Source organism: Rhinopithecus bieti, unplaced genomic scaffold, assembly GCF_001698545.2.
Source record: "Rhinopithecus bieti isolate Rb0 unplaced genomic scaffold, ASM169854v2 scaffold_77048, whole genome shotgun sequence".
Lineage (NCBI taxonomy): Eukaryota > Metazoa > Chordata > Mammalia > Primates > Cercopithecidae > Rhinopithecus > Rhinopithecus bieti.
In genome coordinates, this window is record NW_016828325.1 from 153221 (window position 1) to 168152 (window position 14932).

A 14932-nucleotide genomic window follows, 5' to 3' on the forward strand; every position below is an offset into this window, starting at 1 on the left:
CTGTACTCCAGCCTGGGCCACAGAGCGAGACTCCGTCTCAAAAAAAAAAAAAAAAACAATAGATCCTTAAGGGAAATTTTGAAAGTCCAGAAGGGGTCTGGTTTTAGTACAGGATTTTATGAGAGTTATTTCTACTTCCTTTAGTTACCTTCAAGTTTAGGGCAATATACTGGGAACCTTTCAAAAGGCCAAATTGGGAGTTTATTTGCATTATTCATCTTGAACTATTGAATATTGTATAACTGCAATAGCTTTTTTAAAACATGATTTTAATTCAGCAATAATAGCAGAGGGTGTTTGCTGTTTTGTTATTTCGTTGCTATTTACAGAAGAAATATCAATGAAAAAGACCCGGAGTTATGGCCCGTCAGAGTCTAGATTCTGGCTTCCAAGAGTTGCCTTATGCTTGAGTTTTGTTCAGCCTTCAGTTGGGATAGGGCTTGGGATCATCAACTCATTCTGACACTTCAGGAAAAAACAACTGAAGCAGCCATTCAAAGTAGGTCCTGCAGCCACAATGAACCTGTTTCATATTAAGAGTCAGGATCTCAGAAAGTTCTCAATCAGTGCATCTTTGCTATTCAGAGAAAATAAAAGATCCTCTCATTTCTGCATGTAACATTACAGTTTACAAAGTGTTTTCATTGGCATTTTTAAAAGCTTGTGACTAGGTGGATACTTTTTAAACCTATTAAATTTAATGAATCAATTTTGCTGCAAAACAAAACTTAGAAAATCCTAAAATATTTGATATTGATATTTGAATCCTAGAAATCAGAATTGTTACAGAAATTAACACAGGATCCTAAATTTTGCATGAAAGGGATGTAGAACAATGACAGAAGAAAACAGAGTGGAGATGCCTGCACTGAGTTCCCACGGGAACCCAGACGCTGTGGAGCAGGAACTTGAGGTAAGGGCCTGTGTGTTCTCTGGTAGCAGGTTCTAGCTGGCATTCTGGAACACAGAGAATCTTCAACAGGGACTCTCGTCCTTGTGCAGCACCACCTCAGTTCTGATCACTTAGGCCTATTGTGCCTAAGTGGACTTTAAAGGACTAAACAAAAGAGAGAAAGAAAGTAGGGAGGACTCTGGGAAGATGGTAAAGTAGGAATTTAATGTAAATGTTTTCAAACTCTGGAGTCTACTGAACTGAAGGCTTGTAACTTCCCAGGGAAGTGATGGATGGTAAATTGCTGTGAATTACAGTCAATTTCAGTTCTCAGCGCAGCAGTGATTGCCCATCCCCCACCACTAGTTCCATGACAGGCAGTGAACTTGAAGACAGGACAATTGAAATTATTGTCTCTGAGGAACAGAAAGAAAAACATTGAAGTGAACAGAGCTGTTGATGAAACGACGCTCTGTAAAATATTTAAAGAGGTTTATTGTTCCTGGAGCAGCTTGTACTAGCTTACAGGAGCCAGGGTGGGCAGAAAGAACACTGTCCTCCAAATATTGGGAATCTGTGCTCTGATTGCTGATTGCTGGTTCCAAGCAGAGAGGTGCAAATAAAGAGGTGGGGAGTCATTATATTGCACCTTCCACCATTGTTACAAGCTCCTCCTCTTCCAGCCAGAATGACTTCCAGGGAAGTTAAGGGGCTGGCAACCCCTTTCTCCCCTGTCATGGTTTTCTTTTTATCCTTTTGGGAGCCAGACATTGGAGATTAGGACATTCAGAAACAACTTTATACATGGAGAAAATTATTAGAAAGTGACAGTGCATACTCAGGGGAAGGCACAGGTTCCGAAAGGACCTGAGGAGACCTCAAGTCTACACCTCAGGCCGATCCCCAGGCACAGAGGCAGCTTACAATGCAAAACCAAAAACAAACATCAGCATAACCTGGGGAATGGGAGAATCTGATTCCAGAGTTACCACATTATTATATTCAAAAGACCGGTTTTTTGTTTTGTTTTTTTAAACAGAGTCTAGCTCTGTCACCCAGGCTGGAGTGCAGTGGCATGATCTCAGCTGACTGCAACCTCTGCCTCCCAGATTCAAGCAGTTCTCCTGCCTCATCCTCCCGAATAGCTGGGATTACAGGTGCCTGCCACTATGCCCAGCTAATTTTTGTATTTTTAGTAGAGACGGGGTTTCACTGTGTTGGCCAGGCTGGTCTTGAACTCCTGACCTCATGATCTGCCCACCTCGGCCTCCCAAAGTGCTGGAATTACAAGCGTGAGCCACCACGCCTGGCCTCAAATGAACAGTTTTCAACCAAAAAATCACAAGGCATATGAACAAAAAAGAAATTGTGGCCCATTCCAAGGAAAAAAAATAACAAACTGTCCCTAAAAAAGATCTGATGGCTGGTGTTCTCAAGAAAGACTTTAACATAACTGTCTTCAAGATGCTGAAAGGACTAAAAGGAGGTGTGGAGAATGTCAAGAAAATGATGTATGAAGAAAATAGCAATACCACTAAGGAGATCGGAAACCAAAGAGAAATTCTGGAACTGAAAATTGTAATAACTGAAATGAAAAATAAAATCACTAGAGGGATATTCAAAGGCAAATGTGAACAGGTAGAAGAAAGAATCAGTGAACTTGAAGATAGGATAATTGAAATTATTGTCTCTGAGGAACACAAAAAGATTAAGGTGACAGAGTTGTCAATGAAGAGTCAGGCTCCGTGAAATATTTAAAGAGGTTTATTCCAAACCAAATATGAGTGACCAAGACCTGGAGGCACAGTCTCAAGAGGTACTGAGAATATGTTCCCAATGTCGTTGGGTTACAGCTTGGTTTTTATATGTTTCAGGGAGACATACATCAATCAATACCTGTGGGGTATACATTGGTATGTGGGATATACACTGGTCAAGAAAGGCAGGACAGGGGCTTACAAGTCATGGATGAATTCAAAGGTTTTCTGATTGGCAATTGGTTGAAAAAGTTAAGTTATTGCCTAAAGACCTGGAATCAATAGAAAGGAGTGTCTGGGTCAGGATAAGGGGTTGTGGATATTAGGGTTCTTATTATGTAGATGAAGCCTCATGGTTGGCCACCCTTAGAGACAATAGATGGCAAATGTTTTCTATTCCTTAAAAGGTGCTAATCTCTCAGTTAATCTCTTCATGATTGAGAGGTCCTGGGAGGGGAAAAGATCTAGTCGTGTTAATAGAGAGTCTGCACAGATGCAGTTGTTACCGCACAAAAATGACTTTGCAAGCCTTTTCAAAATATGACCAAAAAAAAAAAAAACCCTATATTTTGGGTAAAATATTTTTATTTCCTTCTTTATCTGTAATGTAATGTTGTACCAGAGTCAGGTTGGAAAGTAAACCTGTATAGACGCACCATTGCACTCCAGCCCAGGTGACAGTGTGAGACTCCATCTCAAAAAAAAAAAAAAAAAAAAAAAAAAAGAAAAGTAAACCAGTTTATATAGAATTAAATAAAACCCCTCTGAGGAAATTTTATGGCTTGTGGGGCGTGACTCCCCTTGCCCCTTAGATAGGAAGAGAGGGCAAGAGAAGAAAAAGATCAGAGTTTAGTCCTAAGAGCTTAAAGGACCTGCGGAACATCATCAGGTGGACCAACATAGGCATTGTGGGAGTGCCAGAGGAGAACAGAGAGAAAAAGGGGTAGAGAGAATATCTGAAAAAATACTAGTTGAAAAGTTCTCTAATTTGATGAAGACATGAATGTGAGCATCCAAGAAGCTCCAAGAACTTCAAATAAGATGAAGTTCTGGAGATCCACACCAAGACATCGTACTCAGACTCTCAAAAGCCAGAGATAGAATCTTGAAAGCAGCAAAAGAGAAGTGATTGACATACAAGCAATCCTCAATAAGCTTATCTTTGGATTTCTCATTAGCAACTATACACGCCAAAAGGCATTGGGCCAATATAGTCAAAGTGCTAAAAGAAAAAAAAAAAAGTCAACCAAGAATCCTATATCCAGCAAAACTTTCATTCAAAAATGGGGAAGATGGCTAGGTGTGGTGGCTCACGCCTGTATGGGTGTGTGTGTGGGAGGCCGAGGGTGGCGGAATCCAAGGTTCAGGGGAGATCGAGACCATCCTGGCGTAACATGGTGAACAAACCGCGACATCTTCTTTACAAAAAAAATTATCAAAAAAAAAAAAAAGGGGGGGGGGGGAAGAAATTAAGACTTTTCCAGATAAACAAAAGTTGAGGGAGTTCATTACCACTAGACCTCTCCTGCAAGAAATGTTCAGGAGAGTCCTTCAGGGTAAAATGAATACTAGACAGTAGCTTGAAGCCAAATGAATAAAGATCTCAATAAAGGTAAATACATGGGCAATTATGAAAGCTAGTATTATTGTAACCTTGGTTTATAACTCCACATTTTGTTTTCTACATAATTTAAGAGGCTAATGCATTTAAAAGAATTATTAGTTTGTTTTAGGGCACACAGTGTATAAAGATGTAATTTTTTGAAATCAACAACTGAAAGGGGTAGGAGACGAGCTATTAAATGAGCACAGTTTTTGTATGTTATTGAAGTTAAGCTTGCATAAACCCAAGTTATAGTGTTATAACTTTAGGATATTAAATGTAATCTCCATGGTACCCACAAAGAAAATAGCTATAGAATATATTTTAAAAGGACAGCATAAAGAAATTTAAACATTTCACAACAAAAAATCAACTTTTTTTTTTTTTTTTGCAAGAAATAAGGGACATAGGAGTTGTCAGGCAGGCATATAGAAAACAAATAGCAAAATGACAGAAGTCCCTCCTTAAAGTAATTAAATGTAAGCAGGTTAAATATTCTAACTAAAATATAGAGATTGGCAGAATGGGTAAAAAATGATTTAACTATATGCTGTCTTCAGAAGATTCACTTTAGATCCAAAGACAAATAGATTGAAAGTGAAAGGATGGGAAAAGATATTTCACGCAAATAGTAACCAGAAGAGAGCAGGGGTGGCTATACAAATATCAGACAAAATAGATTTTAAAAAAGGTTATAAGAGACAACAGGGCGTGGGCGCGGTGGCTCACACCTGTAATCCCAGCACTTTGGGAGGCAGAGGTGGGCAGATCACGAGGTCAGGAGTTCGAGACCAGCCTGGCCAACATGGTGAAACCCCATTTCTACTAAAATACAAAATTAGCCAGGCATGGTGGCACGTGCCTGTAGTCCCAGCTACTCAGGAGGCTGAGGCAGGAGAATCACTTGAACTGGGAGGCAGAGCTTGCAGTGAGCCAAGATCACGCCACTGCACTCCAGCCTGGGTGACAGAGCGAGACTCTGTCTCCCAAAAAAAAAAAAAAAAAAAACAAAGTTATATATCAATAACAGTTTCAATGTAGGAAGAACGTATGATTATAAACATTTACGTACCTAATGGCAGACCATAAAACTATATGAAGCATAAAATGATAGAACTGAAAGGCGAAAGACAGTTTTACAATAATAAATGTCAGTATCACCCTCTCAGTTATCAGAACAAGTAGAGAGAGAGAAGTAAGAAATTAGAGGTGAGAACTTAACACAATAAACCAACTAGATCTGAAAGACGTAGAACACTTATCCAACAATAGCAGCATACACATTTTTAAGAGCACATGGAACATTTTCCAGAATACATCATATGTTAGACCACAAATTAAGTCTTGGTAGATTTAAAAAGATAAATATCATGCAATGTGTCATCTCAGACCACAATGGAGGAAGTTAGAAATGCTTAACAAAAGTATGATGGGGCTGGATATGGTGGCTCACGCTTGTAATCCCAGCACTTTGGAGGCTGAGATGGGCAGATAACTTGAGGTCAGGAGTTTGAGACCAGCCTGGCCAACATGGTGAAACCCCGTGTCTACTAAAAATGCAAAAATTAGCTGGGTGTGGTGGTGCATGCCTGTAGTCTCAGCTACTTGGGAGGCTGAGGTGGGAGAGTCGCTTGAACCTGGGAAGTGGACGTTGCAGTGAGCCAAGATCACACCACTGCACTCCAGCCTGGGTGACAGAGTGAGATTCCATCTCAAAAAAAAAAAAAAAGTATGATGGGAAAATCAAAATTTTGAAAATATAAACAAGACACTCAGAAAAAAGAACAATAGATCAAAAAAAGAAATCACAAGGAAAATTAGAAAATACCAAGAGATGATTGAAAATGTAAACACAGTATAGCAACTTTTGTGATGCAGCAAAAGCAATGCTAAAGCGGGAGTTTATAGCTACAAATACATCAAAAACTAAGAAAATCACAAATTAACAACCTAACTTTACAACTTAATGAACTATAAAAAGAAAGACTAAATCCAAAGCTGGCAAAAGGAAGGAAATAATAAAGATTAAAGCCAAGATAAATGAAATAGAAAATAGAAAACGATAGAGAGTATCAATGAAACCAAAAATTGGTTCTTTGAAAATGTCAAAGCATTATTCACAATATCTTGAATAGGTAAGCAGGCCAAGTGTCCATCAACAGGTGAGTGGATAAGCAAAATGTGGCATATCCATACAATGGGATAGTATTCAGTGTTAAAAAGGAAGGAAATTCCACAATGTGCTACAACATGGATGAACCTTGAGAATGTTCTGCTAAGTAAAATAAGTCAGTCGCAAGACAAATACTGTATGATTCCACTTTCATGAGTGGTCAAACTCAGAGACACAGGAAGTAGGATGGTGACTGCCAGGAAGTAGAAGGTGGAGGGGAACCGGGAGTTAACATGTACTGCATACAGTTTGTGTTTCAAGATGAAAGAGTTATAGGCATGGATGGTGGTGTTATGAATATACTTACTACCACGAATGTACACATAAAGATAGTTAAGACGGTAAATTCTACGGATTTTATTTTTATTTAATTATTTTTTTGAGACAGAGTCTCACTCTGTCGCCCAGGCTGGAGTGCAGTGGCGCGATCTCGCTGTAACCTCCGTCTCCCAGGTTCTATGGGATTCTCCTGCCTCAGCCTCCCGAGTAGCTGGGGTTACAGGCGCCCGCCACCACGCCTGGCTAATCCTGTACTTTTAGTAGAGATGAGGTTTCACCAGGTTGGACAGGCTGGTCTGGAACTCCTGACCGCAGATGATTCACCTGCCTCGGCCTCTCAAAGTGATGGGATTACAAGTGTGAGCCACCGTGCCCGGCCATTCTATAGTTTATTTTTACCACACACACACAAAAGAAATTCGCAACAAGCAAAACTTAAGGGTACAAAGGTAGAGAGCAGTGTGAGCTAATTTCAGTCTTTCAAAGCATGCAGACTGATAGCATCAGCATTGGAGGTGCGTGCATTTTAATTAGAATTGTGGTAGTAACATTCATAAAACTGAAAACAAAACACGAAGAAGATAACTTCCGGGAATGGGGACCTTCAGTGGAGGCGGGGTGATGAAAAAAGGAATATTTACTGTCATCCAACAACTTTGTCTTGTATTTTTGTCACAGGTATCACGCCAGTAATATCCCTGAGAATGTATTGGGCAGGTCCAGCTCTTCTTTTCCTAATAAATTCATTCACACAACAATCAAAAAAGCAAGAAAAGGAAGAGACAGCCGCACGGCGGCGGCAGGCCGGGGCCGTTCCAAGGGCCTGGCGGGAGGCCACAAGCCAGACGCGGCCGAACCCTCCCGGAGCCAGCGCCCGGGCGCGCGCGGGAAGCGCAGGCGGAGTGGGCACGTGCGGCACTTCCGGGGCGGGGCTGGCGCGCAGCCCTTCCGAAGGCCCGCGCGAGCCGCTAGTTTTGCCCACGCGCTTTTGGCACAGCCGCGCCACGCGATCCGCGATCTGATTGGCCCGCGCGGGAGGGCGCGCGGCGCCAAACTTGCTTCCCGTCAGCCCCCGCCCGTCCCGCGGGAGCGCGCACGCTCGCGCACCCGGATCCCGGCTCTTGCGTCCAGTCGCCATTCGGGAGGCCGCTGCGCTGCAGGGCCTGGCGGAGCCGCCAGCTACCGCGAGCCGGGCCCTCCGCGCGGTTCTTCGCCCACTGGACGCCGCCCGCGGCCGGACCGGTGAGGAGCGAGAGCGAGCGGGGGAGGGGCGTGGTTGGGGCCTGCATCTCTGAGCCCCGTGTCTGCCGCCGACCTGGCGGGGCCGGTCCCGGGAAGCCGCGGGTCCGAGTGAAGGGGGCCTGCGCTGCCTCGCCTCCCACACGGCCCGCGGGAAGGGCCCGCCCCCAGAGGCCGGGGCGGGAGTGCGTCTTTGTGCAGGGAGCGGGGAGGCCCGGTGTCAGTCGCGGCCAAGGCTGGAAACGTTGCGTTTGAAACCGTTGGGAAGTTGGGGGCAGCACCACACGAAAGCCATTCTTTCCGTTTTAGCTCTAGACTGTCTCCTTTTCTGTCATTATTACTGTTTTAAAATCCGCTATACAGCCTCCAAAATGGGAGAGGACCTTTGTAAATCATAAACCTGATAACGGGTTAATGTCTACAATACAAGAAAAGATGCAGCTGACCAACAAAAAGCAACCAGTTCAAGAACGGGCAAGGAATTTGAATAGCGTATTTCTCCAGAGAAGATAGACAAATGACTAATAAGCACGTGCAGTGATGCTCAGCATCACTAGCCGTTACGAAAATGCAAATGAAAACCACAATGAGATACCACTTCACACCAGTTGGGATGGCTAGTAACAAAAAATGGGAAATTATGAGTGTTGGGGATGTGGAGAAATTGAAGCTCGGGTGCATTGCTGGTGGGAATGTAGGGTGGTGCAGCAGCTATGGAAATTGATAGTCGTTTCTCAGTTCTAGGTTTATACCCCCAAAAAATGACAGTAGGGACTCAGATATTTGTTCACAATTGTTCACTGCAGCATTATTCAAAATCCAGATGTCTATCAACGTGAATGAAAGACAAGCTGTGGTATGTGCATATAATGGACATCTTTAGTTCATCTTTGGAAAGGAATGAAATTCTGATACACGCTACAATATAAACGAGCGCATTGAACACATTATGTTGAGTGAAATAGGACACAAAAAAGACATACTGTGTGATTCCCCCTCAGGCATAATTGAGATTACCAGCACTGAAAGTGGAGAGAGAGTTACTGTTTCATGGGTACAGAGTTTCTGTTTGTGGTGAAGAAGTTCTGGAAGTGGATGGTGGTGATGTTTGCACAACGTTTTAGTACTAAACTAACCAAATTGTGCTTTTAAAAATGATTAAATGGCAAGTTATTTTCGTTTTTGATTTTTTGAGACGGAGTTTCGGTTTTGTTGCCCAGGCTGGAGTGCAATGGCCTGACCTTGGCTCACTGCAACCTCCGCCTCCTGGGTTCAAGGGATTCTTCTGCCTCAGCCTCCCAAAGTGCTGAAATTACAGGCACCCGCCACCATGCCTGGCTAATTCTGTGTTTTTAGTAGAGATGGGGTTTTCTCTGTGTTGGTCAGTCTGGTCTCGAACTCCCAGCCTCAGGTGATCCACCCGCCTCGGCCTCCCAAAGTGCTGAAATTACATGCATGAACCACCACGCCTGGCCTAAATGGCAAGTTTTTTGTTCTATTTTACCACTCTTGAAAAAATACACATGAAAAAGCAAAATGACGGAGACAGTAAAAAGATGAGTGGTTGTCGGGAGCACAGGGAGATGTTAAGCAGTGAAATTACTAGTAGTGGATACATGATGCTATGCATTTGTTGAACCCGTAGAACTGCACATCATGAAAAGTGATTCCTTGGTGGGGCGCTGTGGCTCACGCCTGTAATCCCAGCACTTTGGGAGGCCGAAATGGGCAGATCACGAGGTCAGGAGATCGAGACCATCCTGGCTAACACGGTGAAACCCCGTCTCTACTAAAAAATACAAAAAACTACCCGGGCGAGGTGGCGGGCGCCTGTAGTCCCAGCTTCTCGGGAGGCTGAGACAGGAGAATGGCGTGAACCTGGGAGGCGGAGCTTGCAGTGAGCTGAGATCCAGCCACTGCACTTCAGCCTGGGCGACAGAGCGAGACTCCGTCTCAAAAAAAAAAAAAAAAAAAAAGCTATGCATCAGATGTGTTTTAAAAGATGATCAGTGGTGTTAGACTTCAAAGAAGAAACAGAATGGGAAATGGGAAATAGGTATGATACACCATATGGCATAACATTGCATTGGAGAATACTGGGTGACAGACTGGCAGAGCACCAATGATTAGAATTTGGGATTTTTAGAGACAAGGCGTAATCTGTCTCAAAGACAAAAGAAATTTTGTTAATCTGGACAATTCTGAGTTAATTTTAGTTAGGGTTAGGAGTTCTTAAATTTAGGAAGAAATTTTGCTAGAACCTAAAGCTGGAAGGATGCCCAGCTCTCTAGGCTTTGCCTAAAAGCTGAATTCTGGGACTCAGTTCTGTAACACCTTTGTGGGTCGTTCTGCTACTGTGGGAAAGAGACCAGAACTGAGAAAACCAGAATAAACCAACTGTTCCCTCTGACCTCAGTGTTGTGATCTTGGACAGGTCACTTCTTTCCCTCAGCATCAGTCTTTTCAGTTATGAAATGAAGAGGTCGAACTCAAGCCCTCTGAAGATCCTTCTAGTCCTATGCTGATCATCAGTGTTTTCTTTTTGGTTGGTTTTTTGGTTTTCTTTTTTGAGACAGGGTCTCGCTGTGTCATCTAGGCTGGAGTGTAATGGTGCAGTCTTGGTTCACTGCAACCCCTGCCTCTTAGGCTCAAGCGGTTTCTCTTGCCTCAGCCTCCCAAGTAGCTGGGACTATAGGTGCATTCTGCTGCACCCAGCTAATTTTTGTACGTTTTGTAGAGACGGGGTTTCGCCATGTTGCCCAGGGTGTTCTTGAATCCCTGAGCTCAAGGGATCCACCTGCCTCAGCCTCCCAGAGTGCTGGGATTACAGGTGTGAGCCACCACACCCGGCCTGATCGTCAGCTTCTAATTATGGAGTACTCCTACCTAACAAAGGAACTCATTCTAGTTCATAATAGAGTAGTTTGTAAACTGTGTTGAGCCACAATTCTTTTCCTGCTAGCTTCTGATTATCACTTCTAGGATAGCTCATATATTATCTATAATTCTTACCCTTTTGAAGTTAAATGTCTGTATTCATAAATGACTTTTTTTTTTTTTTAAAGGGCCATCCGCCATCCTGGTTGTTTTTTTTTTTTTTTTTTTTTTTTTTTTTTTTTTTTTTTTTTTTTTAAATGTTCTCTAGTTTCTTAGAGACTCTCTTAAAGTGTCCTTCCTGCCCAGAGCTGGGGACAGTGATCTACTGATATGGTGTATTCTGCCCATGCAGAATATGGGATATAGTCTCTATAGTCCTGTATTTATGCACCTGATATGTGGATTCTAAGTGTTTGTTTCATCTTGTTTATTTTGGCCTGTTGTACAGGCTTTAAAAGAGCTACTGAATTCCACTGTATTAGTTTGTGTATATGTAGAAAAAACCTGCACAGAACTTGATTCTCTCATCAGATACTGATCATTTGTCTGACTTGGGCAAGCTGTTTAATGTCAAGCTTGAGTTTCCTTAACTATTAATTGAAGTTTTAAAATAGATGATCCCTGAGGTCTTCTCCTGTCCCCAAATCCTATGACTTTGAGACTAGATGGTAGCTTAGATTTTCCTCTAGTTTTAAAATCCTGTGAGTCAAAGATTGAGAGAATGTTAGGATTGAACAGAGCACATGCTGTGTGCCAGGGATGTGCAGCGGTTCCAGAGGTGAATAAATGGATAGTCCCTCCTCTCCAGGAGCTGGCAACCTGTTGTTGGTATCAGGCTGTAGTGCCAGAGGGTGACATATACAGCTGGGGCTTCTAGGAAGATTGAGAGGGAGTGGAAAATTGGCCAGTGCAGTTGACACATGAATAACAGAGGTTTGAACTTCAACCAAATGCCAATAAAAAAAGACAGCATTTACAGAATGTGAGACATTTATGTGGAGGGCAGATTTTTCATATATGGGGATTCCACAAGGCTGACTGTAGGACCTGAGTATGTGTGGATTTTGGCATATGGGAGCAGTCCTGGAACCAATCCTCTGTGTTTACAGGGAGACAGCTGAGTTAAAAAGCCGTCCTGCCTGAAGGATGAAGGAATTTGCCTGATGGCCAGGCAAGACAGGGAGTGTAAAGGAGAGGAAATAGTTTATACAAAGGCCCAGATGCTGGAATAGTCAGGGAATTACATGTGGGCCAGTATTTTGAGAACACAGTCTGGTCATGGGCCAGACTGTGAAGAGCTTTATATACCGTATTCAAATCGTGTAGTGTAGGTGTCTTAGTTGACTTGGAGGAAATGTGAACAGGCAGGTCACATTAGGCTTCTGTTTGGAAGACAGGGTTGGTAGCTGGAAGAAGGGGAGACTAGTGGCAGGAAGTTCAGATGTCGGAATTAAAGCAGTGACGGGGTGGGGGATAGAGAAGGGGTAGATGAATGTGCTGGAGCTAATGAGAAGCACAGTGTGCGCTGTTGTGCAGCTTGTGCACAGCCAGTTTATCACATTCTGTTCTTGTCAGCAGACTCATCTACACCATGATGCTTTATCTTTGAAATGCATGCAGGAAGAGAAGAGGGCAGAGCAATCGCTGAAGCAGGCCCATGTGTTCTTCCTTGGTGTCAGGACGCTGCCGTCCTCCTCCCAGAGCTTCCTCCACTGCCTGTCAGTTTGTCACTCTGCTGTGTAATATCGACAACTGACAAAAGTCAGCCGTTGTCAGCATCAGTAGTCACACCAGCAGTCTTCTGAGTGCTTATCAGAGAAGTGAAGTTAGGTTGTGGGTTTGAGAGGGATATGATTACACACATGGGCATAATTCCATAGTGATTATTAAAGAGAAAGTAGACAAGGATGGTGTCAGGAGTGGTGTCTACTGTAGTCTTTGGTGTCATTTCATAAAAGTGTTCAGGCCTGTACAGTGGCTCACGCCTGTAATCCCAGCGCTTCGGGAGGCCGAGGCAGGTGGATCACGAGGTCAGGAGATTGAGACCATCCTGGCTTGGCTAACACAGTGAAACCTCGTTTCTAATAAAGATTCAAAAAAATTTGCTGGGTGTGGTGGTGGGCACCTGTCGTCCCATCTGCTCGGGAGGCTGAGGCAGGAGAATGGTGTGAACCCGGGAGGCGGAGCTTGCAGTGAGCCGAGATCGTGCCACTCGACTCCAGCCTGGGCTGGACAGGCCGAGACTCTGTCTCAAAAAAAAAAAAGTAAGTGTTCAGGCTTAGTGGATTGGACTCCTCTCACTGTTAGGGCAGGATGATGAGAGAAATACACAGAATTCCATTACAGGGGACACACACGATCACAGATACAGTTTTGATCACTTTTGTTTTTTGTTTTTTTTTCCAGGTTCAACTTCTTGTCTTGTTCTTCTTCTTCTACTATAGGCTGTTTGCTGTGGTTTAGTCAAAAGCCATGTAGAATGCCTGCCTTTTGAAGACCAATTTTAAGGTGTCTAGTAATACAGCAGGTAAGTCTAGTAGGGAAAGCGTGCTTGGGAGAATATTTTAGGAGGAGAAAATAAAAAAAAAAATACTTGGAGTTCTTGAGGAAAATCTTTAAAAGTATACACGCCCTTATGGATATAACGTGTGATGTGCACTAGATATACATAATTTGGGATATGAGAAGTGAATTCTGTAGCATTCTTTTTAGATTTAAGTATGAGATTGGCCTGAAGAGCTGATGGTAGGCAGCGGGAAGAAGTGGGTTGGCTGGGAGGGATGGGGAATGGTAGGTGAGTCTGACTCAAACCCAGCACACCTGAGCTCTTAGTCTCTGTTGTAATTACAATATGTAATATAGTGCTCTTTAATGTTAGCTTGGCTGTTCATTATTGCCAGTTATAGCTGCATGGGATTATTGAGACTTATCCTCCAGTTTCTCTTAAAGTCTTCTAGTTTTATTTAACAATGGGCTCTGAGACGGATGGTTAACCCATTATTTCTACATGTATTCAATTACGTTTGTAAGTTAAAGATCATTTTTAGAGATTTTTCTTCAGTACTGAATTATTTATTTTTCTTTTTTTACAGTCCTAGTCCTAAAAACAATATTCTAAAATACAGAATAGCCGCTGGGCAATGCAGAAAGAGTAAATAGTTTCCGAAGAAAAGTATTTATTTCCTCAAATACCTGTCACCTTTTTAGCTTTAGACCAAAAAATAAAGAAGGCAAATGATATACCATGGATAAAAGTGTTAGGAAACAGTATTGTCAGTGAGAACATCTTTAAAAACAAGTTATCAAAGTTAGAAATATTATACTTTTTTTTTTTTTGAGACGCAGTCTTGCTCTGTCACCAGGCTGGAGTGCAGTGGCATAATCTCAGTTCACTGCAACCTCCAACTCCCTGGTTCAAGTGATTCTCCTTCCTCAGCCTCCCAAGTAGCTGGGACTACAGGCACACACCACCATGCCTAGCTAATTTTTGTATTTTTAGTAGAGACAGGGTTTCACCATGTTGGCCACGATGGTCTTGATCTCCCGACCTTGTGATCCACCCACCCAGCCTCCCAAGTGCTGAGATTACAGGTGTGAGCCACTGCCCCTGGCCTATACATTTTTTTAAATTAATGGTTTTGTAATTAATAAAGGGAGAGCCTGAGTTTCTAATCTGTACCATTCTTTGAGAAGCCGTAAATATTACCATCAATAAGGGAAAGTGTTCAGTATTTCTCATTAAGAGAAGCACATTAACACAGTAGTGAAATACTGGCTTTCACCTAGGTTGTAGCAAGGATTAGGAATTTATAGGAAATTGTCTGTCATATATACACTGTTGTTATGCAGTAATATAAGTTTTTGAGAGTTTGGTAAAATGTATCAATTGTAAACACAAATGGCTAAGTAATCCATTTCTAGGAATTCTCCCTGCAGAAATAGCCTCACATGCAACGATAAGTACAAGGAAAGTCAGTGCTTACTCCATAAGTAAAAATGTCTTAGAGATAAATTCTAAATGAGAGTAAGTTGCCAGATAATATGTTTAATATCCCATTTATGTAAAGCATGTGTGTTGTATATGCCTAGGACATTTCTTCCAGGACACACGA

General features: G+C 42.6%; 1 protein-coding gene across 3 annotated transcripts in view; it reads left to right on the plus strand.

Moving 5' to 3' along the window:
• The first annotated feature begins 7643 nt into the window (after nucleotides 1-7643).
• CHAMP1 (chromosome alignment maintaining phosphoprotein 1) overlaps nucleotides 7644-14932 on the plus strand; it is a 13443-nt gene continuing 6154 nt past the window's right edge. Inside the window, exons 1-2 of one of the 3 annotated variants that reach the window (XM_017864456.1) lie at nucleotides 7644-7946; nucleotides 13227-13347. The gene's annotated coding sequence lies outside the window, so the exon portion shown is untranslated. The remainder of the gene's footprint in view (nucleotides 7947-13226; nucleotides 13348-14932) is intronic. The other 2 variants (XM_017864457.1, XM_017864458.1) reach the window with 2 other exon arrangements.